Here is a 13,735-nt window from a genome sequence, read left to right on the forward strand (position 1 = left end):
TGCTGATTAATGCCAGGTCAATGTATGGGAAGACAGTTACTATCCAGGATTTAATCCTAGATGAGCAAGTCAACCTGGTATGCATTACTGCAACCTGGGAGGATGCAAGAAGATGGAGTTAATTTGTCCCAGATGTGTCTGCCCAAATTCTTCATTCATCAGTGGACTCAACTCTGTAGATGGGAAAGATTTGTGTGTGTGCGTTGCTGTGTCTAATGGAATTTTTTTCACCAGGTGTCCTAATTGCAAATGTGCATACCAGGTGATGTGCTCTTGAGACAAGATACATATTCTGGAGTGTACCATCCATATAAATTCTAACAGTCTGCTTGCTGGAGCTGGCAGATGTGATGGTAGAAAACCCAGGGCTGATTATCCTGGGGGACTTGAAAATCTGTAGAGGTATTTTATCTGGTGTAGTTCAGGATTTCATGGCAATCATGGGTCTGTTTCAAATTATATCTAACCCTACACATTTGGAAGACCATGTGTTATTCTGCTTGGGCCAACAAGAAAATGATTTGGGGAAGGGAAATTTATGATACTTTTTCTATCATGAACATATCATTATCTGATAGTGTTTAAATTTACAGGGACTCCAAAATTTAACTGGTTGAAGGACTGCCCTCAAAGCCATCTGCTGTTTTGGGGGAATTTTCCCGATATCATAGTTGATGGGAGGGCTTTTTTTCTGCTGGAGCCCACAGGAGCACAGCTCCACCTGGGATGGCCAGGGCTTCGGTTGGTCTGACTCACCATGTGGCAGCCATATGCTCCCAGGTGGTGTGGCCTGATATACAAATAAGCTCCTGCTGGGCTTTTTCTACAACCGCCCCCCCCCCCCCCCCGCTGGTTGATGGCCACCTTCTGGAATGGGAAGATGCCCTGGAAAATTGACAGTATCACTCCTTGATCCTTCTCCTGTTGATAGATTCCTTCGTTTACTGAGAAACTGAGATGATGATATAGCAAGGGGGGTTGTTCAAGCATCAGTGGGCTAGTGATTATGACTAGTGAATCTAACCAAACATGTGAATCTAACCAAACATGAGCTACAGCTTACTTGAGACCAGTATAAGGCAATCTCCAGCATGAGTACCAAACAGTAGATTAACAGATCATTTTGCTTAGCCTGCAAGGCCGATTCTTTGGGCCAGCAACAGAGGCAGTCCCCTGAAGCTCTGGCAGTACCTGTAGGAATGGTGGCAAGAAAGAAGGCAGCATGGACTATGCCTGTCATCACTACTTTGGTCCACATAGCAAATGTGTCCAAAGTGAGCCCTTGAGGTGCTGGCAACACTGCTGGGACTTGACTTTCTGCAACAATGTCTGGTCAAATACAATCCTCACCCACCCACCTGTTTGCTGGCATTAGAGGTGTCAAACTCATTTGTTATGAGGGATAGATCTGACATAAATGTCACTTTGTTGGGCAGGACCATGGATACAATAAAATGTAACATAAGGTATTGGAGATATAAACTTTATAAAGTTTATTCCAGATGCTGAATAGCAATAGCAGGTGAATGACAATAGCAGGCTTGACTGGATTAGGTGTGATATGCAGAGAAATAATAGGCATGGAGATTCCAACATTAGTAATGAGACAGGAAACCTACATCTCAATTCAGTCCAGGAGGATGCAAAGAATAAATGGATATAAGTCTGACATTAGGAATCACAACATTAAAAAAAAAACAGTGGGGGATATTTTAACCTTCCAGGACATTCAGTTGCTAACCTAAGAACTGCAGTTCTCTTACAAAGGAATTTCAAAGGGAAATTAGAAAAAGAGACTGCTGAATTGTAACTGATAATGAATCTCAAGATAATGCATCCTCCAGGACTGAATTCAGACCTAGGTTTTCTTTCTCATTACCAACACCTGGTATTGTCATTTGGCATCTGAAGTTATTCTACTTTCCAAGATATAAGGACCTATGGACTCACATTCTAGCTGTATCTGAAGAAGTGAGCAATGACTCATGAAAGCTCATACCCTGCCACAAATTTTATCAGTCTTGAAGATGCTACTGGACTCTTGCTCCTTTCCACTATATAAGTTTGTAAACTATGCTGTCAGGTTTCTTTTTTTCCCCTTCATCTGTTAGAACTGGAGAGGGGGATCTCTTCAAGTGAAATAACATGTTGATTTCAGACTGGATGAAATCCTCTCTGTGATGATGATAATGAAACAGTTAAAAGGGTTTAATGTGAAGAAAAGCAGCCAGTGAGCTGGGAGAGGAGAAAGGGACACATGTTGAACTAGAACATATGGAACTAGGGCTGTGCACACACACGCACACAACTATCAGAGTTTTTCAGGTTCAGGTATACCAAACCTGAAAAATATTGGTATATACCAGGAGTGGCCAGCAGTAGCTCTCCAGATGTTTTTTGCCTACAACTCCCATCAGCCCCAGCCAGCATGGCCAATGGCTGGGGCTGATGGAAGTTGTAGGCAAAAAACATCTGGAGAGCTACTGTTGGCCACCCCTGGTATATACTGATATTCCTGAATCCCAGTATCAGTATATTCAGCTCAGAGGGTTGAAATGGCTCCCTCCTATTCAAACTGAACAGTGTCGCAATCTGCCTATCAGCTGATCAGTTTATGGAAGAAGTCTGAGAGATGGCATGTTTAAAATGCCTTGCCTTCAACCCTGTGCCACCCCCACATTGTGGGGCTGCTTGAAGAAGGAATTCAATGGAAGCAGAGGGGACTGAAACTGACCCACTCTCCCTCCTTCCCCGAGTTGTCCTGCTATGGTGAGTTGGCTGGGGAAGGGATGACAGGTCAGGGAGGCATGTTTAGGTGCCCTTCCCCAGCTGGCCCACCACTGCAGGTTGACTGGGGAAGGGAAGAAAGATCAAGCAGGCATGTTTAAGTGTATCCCATTCCTTCTTTAGCTGGCCTGCCCCTGAGGGTTGGCATTTCAGTGCTCCCTTTTGCTCCCTCCTCCACTTTAGAGTAGGGGAAGTGAAAGGGAGTGCTGAAATATCTGATGGCCATTTAAACCTAATAGCTGATTTACGGACTGCTTGTCAGCTGTCAGCTTTTATTTGGGATCAACTTATTGCTAGCTGAATCAGATTTGAGAAGCTGAATCAGTTGAATAAATACCAAAAAAATGCCAATAAGGTACTTTTCGTGTATTTATTCAGTTCAGTTTATGCCTAATGTACACCCATAAATGGAACCATAAATATAGTTTAAAATACTTAGCAATCTATTTCCAGCCATGAAACAATGGAATCCAGTCCAAATGCTGTGATTCCTAATTAGGGCCTTTGTGAATGAAAATGAAATAACAGATAGGCACAGAGAAATCTAATCTAAAAAAAAACCTTTTCAGAATTTCCTTTTAGTTCTCCTTTCTTCTTATTCTACTGCATCTCTTTGCAGCACCCCTTCCATTTAATGTATGTAGGATTAAGTCTCAAAATAAACAGAGCAATCTGCTTGTCAGAAGAATCCCTACTTCCTCCTTCCCTTTGAAGAAGTGTGCATGCACACAAAATAAAATTTTGTTGGTCTTAAATGAGCCATGGGACTCTAACTTTGTTCTCTGTCACACAGTCTCTCTTTCCCTCCCCCTCCCTTTCTACCCAAAGGAAGAGAGGGAGGAGATCTCAGCCAATGGAAGAAGGGGAGACTTGATTTTGTTCCTCTTCCATGCAATTGAGGGAGCTGGGCAAAAGCAAGCTATAATGCAGCTGCAGCCCCAGAGAAATAAGCAGGAGACAGCTAGTTGCTCATGCGCTGGATACGAGCACTGCACTGCATGGTTTTATCCCATGGACTGTATGTTTAACACCCTTGCTCTACCATCTTCAAAAATGAGATGATGTATTGTTTTAAATACTTGGGCCAAAATGCTTGCATAACCTTGCTTTAGAGACTATTATACAGCAGAATGGCATTGAAAAAAAGCACATTTCTCTGCCATCATTGCTTCTATTCAGTGCCATCCATCGGAGCCATTCCAAATGGCCAGTAACCTATTACATTTTTCCTTGCATTAGTAGCTAGAGAAACCTGAATGACCCCCTAAAATCAATTTGCTAAGCACTTTTGCAGATAAAATCACTCGTAGCCATTCTGACATGATATCACAACTGAACTATAGATAGAGTCTGTATGTTTCTGTTTGGCCAGTTTTGAGGGATCCTTTTCAACCTGTGTGACCTAAAGATATAGACAGGATCCTTGGGGAGGTGAGATATACTTGATCTTTGCCCCTCCTGCTGATTAAATCTGCCAAAGAGGGATAGGCTTGCTATATTGTAAAGGTGCTGGAGGCCTTAGAAGCTAAAGCTCAGACTGAGAGTGAGACCCAGTTTGATGTATTTATTATTTATTATTTTATTTATTTTATTCGATTTATATCCCTCCCTACCCCACTGAGGCGGGCTCAGGGCGGCTCACAACACAAAAAGCTAACAAAATCAATTTAAAATACATTAATAATACATTAATAATTACAATTATACAGTAAAATACATAAAATACATATAAAATACATAAAACACGTAAACACGTAACATGTAGTAGTTAAGTGCATGGGCTCTAATCTGGGAGAACTGGGTTTGATTCCTCACTCGTCCACATGCACCTATTGAGTGACTTTGGGTTAGTCACAGTTCTTGAAAGAGCTGCTCTCTCAAGAGCAGTTCTCAAAAGAGCTCTCTCAGCCCCACCTACCTCACAGGATGTCTGTTATGGGGAGAGGAAGAGAAAAGAGATTATAACCAGTTCCAAGACTCTGAGTGAAGGGTAGAAATCCAGTCTCTTCTTCTTTTTCTTCTAAACAGGGTCAACTCTGGTTAGTACTTGGATGGTATTCTGCTATGCAGAGACAGGTATTAGGAAACTGCCTGTAAACATCTCTTGCCTTGAAAATGCCATGGGGTTATTATAAGTGGCTGTAACTTGATGATTAAAAAAAAAGTGATACCATTCTTAAAGAAGCCCCCACTTGAACAGGAACATATTTATAATCTTTGGCCAGTCTCCAATTTATAGAAGGTGACTATGGAGACTATGGTGGAGACTCATCTCCCTGGGATCTTGAATAATATCTATACATCAGGGTAAGCAAACTTATTAGCCCAAAAATGCAGTGTGTACTTATGAAAATGTGGGTGTCCTGGAAGACAACAAGTCAGATGACACACTAGAGATGTAGTTGTTGAGATATATAGGAAACAAGCTGAGCTGCAGCAGCTGGCAGCTGCATGAATCTAGTACGTGATGACATCATAAACTATGTCTATCACCTTCTCCCATGCTGTTACCCCAGCAGCACTACTGATGCCACAAAGTTTCCTTGGTTGGATGGGCAGAGAACTGGCATCAAACAAAATGGTCAAGTATGTTGCTGTTTGGCACCTGTTATGAGGTGCCTACTCCTCATATGGATCTTTTAGAATCTGGTTTTTAATCTGATCTTGGTACTCTAGTGATACACTTTGTGCCTTGGAAACAGACAGTGGGAGTATATTCCTGTTGGTTCTCTAGATCTCTCAGTGGCTTTCTGTACCATTAGTTATGATACCCTTCTGGATATCTTAATGAGGTGGGGCTATGGTTCAGAAGCAGAGCATCCACTTTGTGTGCAGAAGGTCCCAGGTTCAATTTAAAATTCTGAAGGATCTGACAGATTATGTAAAAAACTGCTGCTTGAGATCTTGGAGAACCACTGACCTGAATCTATCTTGACTGGTAGACTAGTGATCTACTTGAGTGCAAGACAACTTCATATGTTCATGTACTGGGATGGTGCTGGGGATGGTGCTGTTTTGCAGTGGGCAGATCCTTACTAGTGGGCAGATTTCAGAAAGTGATGCTGGAAGACTACTGCTCTGTCCCATGTCTTCTGACACATAGGACGTTGTATCTTGTATTTGCCACATATTCTGACACATAGGATCTTGTATTTGCTGTACCTGAAACTGTTTGGGGAACTCATATGTTGATTTGGGATATGGTGCCTCCGATAAGATGGAGATACCCCACTGCATTTTCCTTCAAATTCTAGGGAAGCATTGATAATTCTGAACCAGTAATGGGGCATCATTAATTGACAAGAAGAGGGAGAATGACTTGCAGTGTAATCCATGCAGGAGTGAAGTATTATTGGTTTTGAATGTGACTCCCCCTTATGACTCAAAATTGCCACTTGGTTGGGCTCTTGGAGCTGGTGCTCAGGCAACAGCAGTAGCTAAGAATGTATTTTACCAGGTTTGAGTGGTTCACCAACTGCATCCTTTCTTAGAAAAGAATGGCTTTGCCACAACAATTCATAACATCAAGATTAGACTACCTCAGTCTGCTGTTTGTGGGAGTACTTTTAAAGCATGCCCAGAAGCTACAACTGGTCCAGAATATGGCTGGAAGTATTAATGGCTGTGGACTGCATAGAATGTGCATCTTGTGTTGGCTCTGAGTCCTAGTAGGTTTCAGAACTGAATTTGGAGTGCTGGTTTTAAATCTGAGTCCAGGGTATCTTCTCCCATTGAAGCCTATTGATGCTTGAATTATGGGGGAGTGGGATTAGATGGGCTTTACTCCTGGCTTCCCTTAGTCCCTGTCACTGATCACTGTAAGCCACTCTGCCAAATTGTGTTCTTACAGGGTGTTGTACAAATTATTCATACTATTGTGATCCAAGTTTATGAGGGCATATGCATAACAATCAGCCAGTTGCTACACCCTCCATTTTAGGCTGCAAACACTACTACTATAGGTTATCACCTTTAAAGCCCTATATGGCCGAGGACCTGCCTACCTTAGGGACCGCCTCTCCCCATATGTTTCCCAGAGAGCACTGCGTTCCAGCTCACAAAATCTCTTGGAAATCCCTGGGCTTAAGGAGGCCAAACTTAAAACAACCAAGGAGCAGGCCTTCTCCATAAAAGCATCCCAATGGTGGAATCAGCTGCCGGACGAGTTGCGGGCCCTACGGGATCTTAATCAGTTCCGTAGGGCCTGCAAAACTGCCCTCTTCCAATTAGCCTTTTAAGATGGAACCAGAACTAATATTACGCTGTCTTGGACAAACAGAGATTGTAGCACCATTGTATTGTTTTAGCTTACTTTTAATATTAATTTATATATTGTATTTATACCATTGTTGATTGATTTTATTATCTGTTTATTGTTATTCCATGATATATCATGCTTTGTAAGCCGCCCTGAGCCTGCCTTGGCGGGGAGGGCAGGGTATAAATAAAAACTTATTATTGTTATTATTATTACTAAGCTTCCTACTCCTCCTGAACTGCCCTGAAAAAAGAGAACTGTGTTCTTGTGATCACTGTATTTTGATTCATATTATTGATTCATATTATTGAACCCTCCCCCTCCCCTACAACTTCAGACCTGTAACAATAATCCTGTTTCCCTTTTCTTCTAACTATACTTGAGAAAGGTGGGATCCAGAAAGGGAAATACCCCTCCCCCATGCTCAGAGATTTCCTCAGGGAAGTGGTATCAACTGAGAGGTATGGCAGATGTTGCAGGAAGGCAGTGATACACAGTGGATTAAAAAGGTAAAGGTAGTCCCCTGTGCAAGCAGCAGTCATTTTCAACTCTGGGGTGATGTTGCTTTCACAACGTTTTCATGGCAGACTTTTTACGGGGTGGCCAGCAAAGCCTCTTCAGCAGTCTGTCTCCTCCACTCTGGGACAAGGTAACATTCGCTGTGAATTCATCTTGCTTTTGTCACCCTGTTGTTTCTAGAAGGGTAGGTTCAAGAATTTATTGCTGTCATTCCCTTTCTTGGCTATCCACAAGGGAAAGAGACCAGCTAAGCCTAGGTATTTCTTCTAGTGCATGTAGACCCAACTAGACAGAATCTAGTTCTCCTCTGCTTGGTTCCTGATTTGAGTTGGACTCCCCCACTACCCTCTCTAGCTTAGTCCTCTGCTAGAGTTCAAGAATATGCGCTGATATCCACTCCTCCTTGTCACAATCAGAGTTCTTTGGGATCCCAACATTGCTCCAAATAGAAGGGAGGTTTTAAAGAAATTAGTGAGGCACTTCCCACTTGATTTGAAAATTCCCTCAACCAGCATAGACTCTTGAGTGGCTGGTGCTCTTGGGATATGGCAAGGGACGGAACAGGAGGGCATATTGGACCCAACCAAGTGTGTGGGGAACAGGCAGGCAGCCACCTGCTGAAAGAAATAATAGAATCATAGAGTTGGAAGGGACCCCCCCAGGGACATCTAGCCCAAGCATCTTGAGAAAATCTATTAGTAATCTTCGGGCCGAAGGAGGCCCAATTGAAATCAACCAGAGACAGGACCTTCTTAATTGTAGCCCCCTGCTGGTGGAACCAACTGCCAGATGAAGTGAAGGCCTTGCAGAACCTTGTGCAGTTCTGCAGGGCCTGCAAGACTGTCCTCTTTGGCTGGCATTCAATTGCCTCAGCACCGATATTTAAGAGAAGTGGAAGAAGGCTGTTGCCACCAGAATAGCACCAACTCAATATTCTGTTTTATTCTGTTTTAACTGTTTTAATTATTGTATATCTATTTTATTACTGAATGTGTAATTTTAATACTCATTAATTTAATTGTTTGTGGGATTTTATGTTGTATGCCGCCCTGAGCCTGCTTCGGCAGGGAGGGCGGAATATAGATATAGTGTTGTAGATAGGCTGATAGACAGTGCTGGGGAGGAGCCAGTGGCCGTGGTGCATGTTGGCACCAATGATGTGGGGAAATGCAGTTGTGAGATCCTGGAGGAAAAATTTAGGCTGCTAGTCAGGAGACTTAAGGCCAGGACCCCCAAGGTAGCCTTCTCAGAAGTGGTACCTCTTCCACGTGCAGGGCTGGAGAGACAGGCACAAATTAGAAGTCTCAATGTGTGGATGAGACGATGGTGTAAGGAGGAAGGGTTTAAGTTTGTTAGGCACTGGGATGCTTTCTGGAACAAGCGGGAGCTGTACAAAAGAGACGGTCTCCACTTGTCCCCAGATGGAACCAAGCTGCTGGTGCTTAAAATCAAAAAGGTGGCAGAGCAGTTTTTAAACTAAATCTTGGGGGAAAGCCGACAGGAGATGAAATGTCTCTGGTTCGGGAGGACTCATCTCAAAGAGAGGAAGGGTTAGCTGTTACTTTTCTACCGGGTAACGGATCAGAATTGTCCACTGAGATGGTGACAAACAGTATAGAGTGTCTGCCAAAGTCTTGAGGCAGCAGGAGGAAGGTTGCAGGCCTAACTTGCCTGGAAAATTATAGATGTTTGTATACAAATGCTAGAAGTGTTCAAAGTAAAATTGGGGAGTTGGAATGTTTAGTGTTGGGGGGGAACATAGACATTGTGGGTATTTCAGAAACTTGGTGGAATGAGGAGAATCAGTGGGACACAGTGATTCCTGGATATGTTACATCGGAAGGATAGGGAGGGAAGGGTTGGAGGTAGGGTGGCTCTGTATGTCAGAGAGGGTATACAGTCCAGTAAGACTGAGGTCAAAGAATTAGATTCCCTTCTAGAAATGCTTTGAGTCGAAATAGAGGGCCCAAAAGGAAATTTAACTATGGGAGTTTGTTATCGCCCACCAAATCAAAAGATAGAGGATGATTATAATATGATGGAAGGATTAAAGATAGCGGCTAAACGTAAAAACTGTTTATTCATTCATTTATTTATTATGTATGATTTATATCCCGCCCTTCCCACCAAGGTGGCTCAGGGCGGCTTACAACAGGTAAATCAAACAAAATTTTAAGTTAGGTATTTAAGATATTAAACATTTAAACATTTAAAACATTAAAACATTAAGCATTGTGGCAGTATACATAGCAAGAATCTGATAGAGCTACATTTAATTTCCTATGTCAGTTAGGTGTAAGCTAGCCGGAAGACAGTTGTCTTACAGGCCCTGCGGAACTGAGTTGTCTTACAGGCCCTGCGGAACTGTGTTGTAATAGGTGATTTTAACTACTGCAGATTGATCGGGTCAATATGTGTTCAGGTCGAGAGAAAGAGATTGAGTTTCTAGACACTCTCAATGACTGTGCTATGGAGCAGATGGTCACAGAACCTACCAGGGGTGGGGCGATCCTGGATTTGGTCCTAAGTAATGCCCAAGACCTGGTGAGAGATGTAAAAGTGATCACACCGCTTGGTAGCAGTGACCATAACGTTATTGATTTCACCATTTGTATAAATAGGGAGTTGCCCCAAAAGACCAGCACAACCACGTTTAATTTTAAAAGGGGTAAATTCTCTGAGATGAGGAAGCATGTGAAGAGGAAACTGAAAGGAAAGGTAAATAAAGTCAAAATTCTTGGGGAAGCTTGGAGGCTATTTAAAACTACAGTCCTAGAAGCTCAGATAAAATATATACCACAAGTTAGGACAGGCACAAACAGGTATAAGATACGGCCTGCATGATTAACAAACAAAGTAATGGAAGCTGTAAAAGGTAAGAAGGACTCCTTTAAGCGGTGGAAAGCTAGTCCAAGTGAGATTAATAAAAGGGAACACAGGCTGTGGTAAATCAAATGCAAGATGTGATCAGGCAGGCAAAAAGGGAATATGAGGAGCATATTGCAAAAAACAAAAAGACCAACAATAAAAATTTCTTCAAATATATTAGAAGCAGGAAACCATCCAGGGAGGCAGTGGGGCCCTTGGATGACCAAGGGGTAAAAGGATTACTGAAGGAGGATAGGGAAATGGCTGAGAAGCTGTATGCATTTTTTGCCTCCGTCTTCACTGTGGAAGATGAGAAGTGTTTGCCCGCTCCAGAACAACTAATTTTGGAAGGGGTGTTGAAAGACCTGAGTCAGATTGAGGTGACAAGAGAGGAGGTCCTACAACTGATAGACGAATTAAAAACTAATAAGTCACCAGGTCCGGATAGCATACATCCAAGAGTTCTGAAAGAACTCAAAGTTGAACTTGTGGATCTCCTGACGAAAATATGTAATCTTTCATTGAAATCTGCCTCCGTTCCTGAGGACTGGAAGGTAGCAAATGTCACCCCCATCTTTAAAAAGGGTTCCAGAGGAGATCCAGGAAATCACAGGTCAGTCAGTCTGACTTCAATACCGGGAAAGTTGGTAGGAACCATTATCAAGGACAGAATGAGTAGGCACATTGATGAACACAAGTTATTGAGGAATACTCAGCATGGGTTCTGTAAGGGAAGATCTTGCCTCACTAACCTGTTACATTTCTTTGAGGGGGTGAACAAACATGTGGACAAAGGAGACCCAATAGATGTTGTTTACCTTGACTTCCAGAAAGCTTTTGATAAAGTTCCTCATCAAAGGCTTCTTAGTAAGCTCAAGAGTCATGGAGTAAAAGGACAGGTCCTCTTGTGGATCAAAAACTGGCTAATTAATAGGAAGCAGAGAGTGAGTATAAATGGGCAGTCTTCACAGTGGAGGACGGTAAGCAGTGGGGTGCCGCAGGGCTCAGTACTGGGTCCCATGCTCTTTAACTTGTTCATAAATGATCTGGAGTTGGGAGTAAGCAGTGAAGTGGCCAAGTCTGCAGATGACACTAAATTGTTCAGGGTGGTGAGAACCATAGAGGATTGTGAGGCACTCCAAAGGGATCTGTTGAGGCTGGGTGAGTGGGCATCAACGTGGCAGATGAGGTTCAATGTGGCCAAGTGCAAAGTAATGCACATTGGGGGCAAGAATCCCAGCTACAAATGCAAGTTGATGGGGTGTGAACTGACCGAGAGAGATCTTGGGGTCGTGGTAGATAACTCATTGAAAATGTCAAGACAGTGTACGATTGCAATAAAAAAGGCCAACGCCATGCTGGGAATTATTAGGAAGGGAATTGAAAACAAATCAGCCAGTATCATAATGCCCCTGTATAAGTCAATGGTGCGGTCTCATTTGGAATACTGTGTACAATTCTGGTCATCGCAGCTCAAAAAGGATATTATAGCATTGGAAAAAGTGCAGAAAAGGGCAACTAGAATGATTGAAGGTTTGGAACACTTTCCCTATGAAGAAAGGCTGTAACGCTTGGGGCTCTTTGGAAATGTCGACTGCGGGGTGACATGACAGAGGTTTACAAGATTATGCATGAGATAGAGAAAGTAGAGAAAGAAGTACTTTTCTCCCTTTCTCACAATACAAGAACTCGTGGGCATTCAATGAAATTGCTGAGCAGTCAGGTTAAAATGGATAAAAGGAAGTATTTCTTCACCCAAAGGGTGATTAACATGTGGAATTCACTGCCGCAGGAGGTGGCAGCGGCTACAAGCATAGCCAGCTTTAAGAGGGGATTGGATAAAAATATGGAGCAGAGGTCCATCAGTGGCTATTAGCCACAATATATATATATATATATATATATATATATATATATATATATATATATATATATATATATATATATATGTATATGTATATGTATATGTATATGTGTGTGTGTATACACACACACACACATATTGGCCACTGTGTGACACAGAGTGTTGGACTGGATGGGCCATTGCCCTGATCCAACATGACTTCTCTTATGTTCTTATATAAATCAAATCAAATAAATAAATAATTGACATGGGTGGATCTGGATAGAATAAATGCAGTGCAAAACTGAAAACCAGTCTGTTGTGTTAGTAGCATGTAATCATGCAAAGATATGGGCATGAGACTGAGGCAGGAAGACCATGAGGTCTTTTGAATATAGGTGTCAAATCTTACTCCCAGGAGCCATATAACTCATTAGCTGCATATCAGAAGTGGCTGGGGTCCCTAAAACTGTACAACTGTCTTTTGCTTTGGCTGCTTCTGCAGCTTCTCTGTAATGATTGAATTAGATGGATTTAGCAGTTATTTACACCTTTTCCAAAGTCACCGATAACCACTTTAATCCAATATCATCAGTGCATTGAACAGCACTAAAGTTAATTGAAGTGCATTGTGTTATTACTTTTTTTTACTATATAAGCACAGAGGTAATTCTGCAATGAAGTTAAAGTAGTGATAAAGTGCCATTCATCCTGTGGGATCCCTCTAAAATGACTGAAAAGAAGAGGATAGTTTAGCCTCTGGGCCAGGTTGCACATGCTGTAAATTGCCCTTTGCTTTGAATGAGGTCTGAATATATGCCTTTGTGGTTCAGAAGACATTTAAAATGTGTTGGTTGAAGGATTTAAACAAATTATTGGTTGGGGGGGGGGGGAGAGTGATCTGAGAACTTTTAGGTTGGATGACCATTTGCTATATAGAATCAGTAAACTCTTCTCGAAAATGCTCCTGCATCTCTTTTCCTGCTAGCATCAGTGCCACTTGGTTATGGGCCAACAGAAGAATGTCACTTGGTATTTAACAGTGTGCTGAAGCTGCTTGCTCTTTTCCATCCTTGGCTGAATCCCTCTGCATCTCCACTTCAGCAGGGGAAAAAGGGAATGGATGACCCAAGGTGGCCTTTCTAGTCCTAGGGCCACCTGTGGGCTGGAACTCAGCCTTGCAACATGGGACCCAGTGACAATAGGAATGGCAGTCTGTGAAACAAGTCATGAGTGTTTTGCAACTCTGACCCTCCCACAAGCCACTTTAAACTAGATCTCAAGCACATCTTGCTGCTTTCTCTCTATTCCTACAGCAATTCTATATGGATTTCAAGCACCAATCAGATTTTGGGACAGTGGTGTCAATACTCTCGAATGGGAGGTGCTAGGGGCAGGTGCATGAGGACAGAAAGGGAATATTTTGTCTAGTTTATGTGTGTGTGTTTCTTTCCATTTGT

At 42.5% G+C, this 13,735-nt stretch overlaps 1 protein-coding gene across 5 annotated transcripts in view; it reads left to right on the forward strand.

The window, feature by feature from the left end:
- Nucleotides 1-13,735, forward strand: part of TCF20 (transcription factor 20) — a 350,226-nt gene that overhangs the window by 203,151 nt on the left and 133,340 nt on the right. The window lies entirely within an intron of this gene.

The sequence above is a fragment of the Heteronotia binoei genome, chromosome 8, assembly GCF_032191835.1.
Source record: "Heteronotia binoei isolate CCM8104 ecotype False Entrance Well chromosome 8, APGP_CSIRO_Hbin_v1, whole genome shotgun sequence".
Lineage (NCBI taxonomy): Eukaryota > Metazoa > Chordata > Lepidosauria > Squamata > Gekkonidae > Heteronotia > Heteronotia binoei.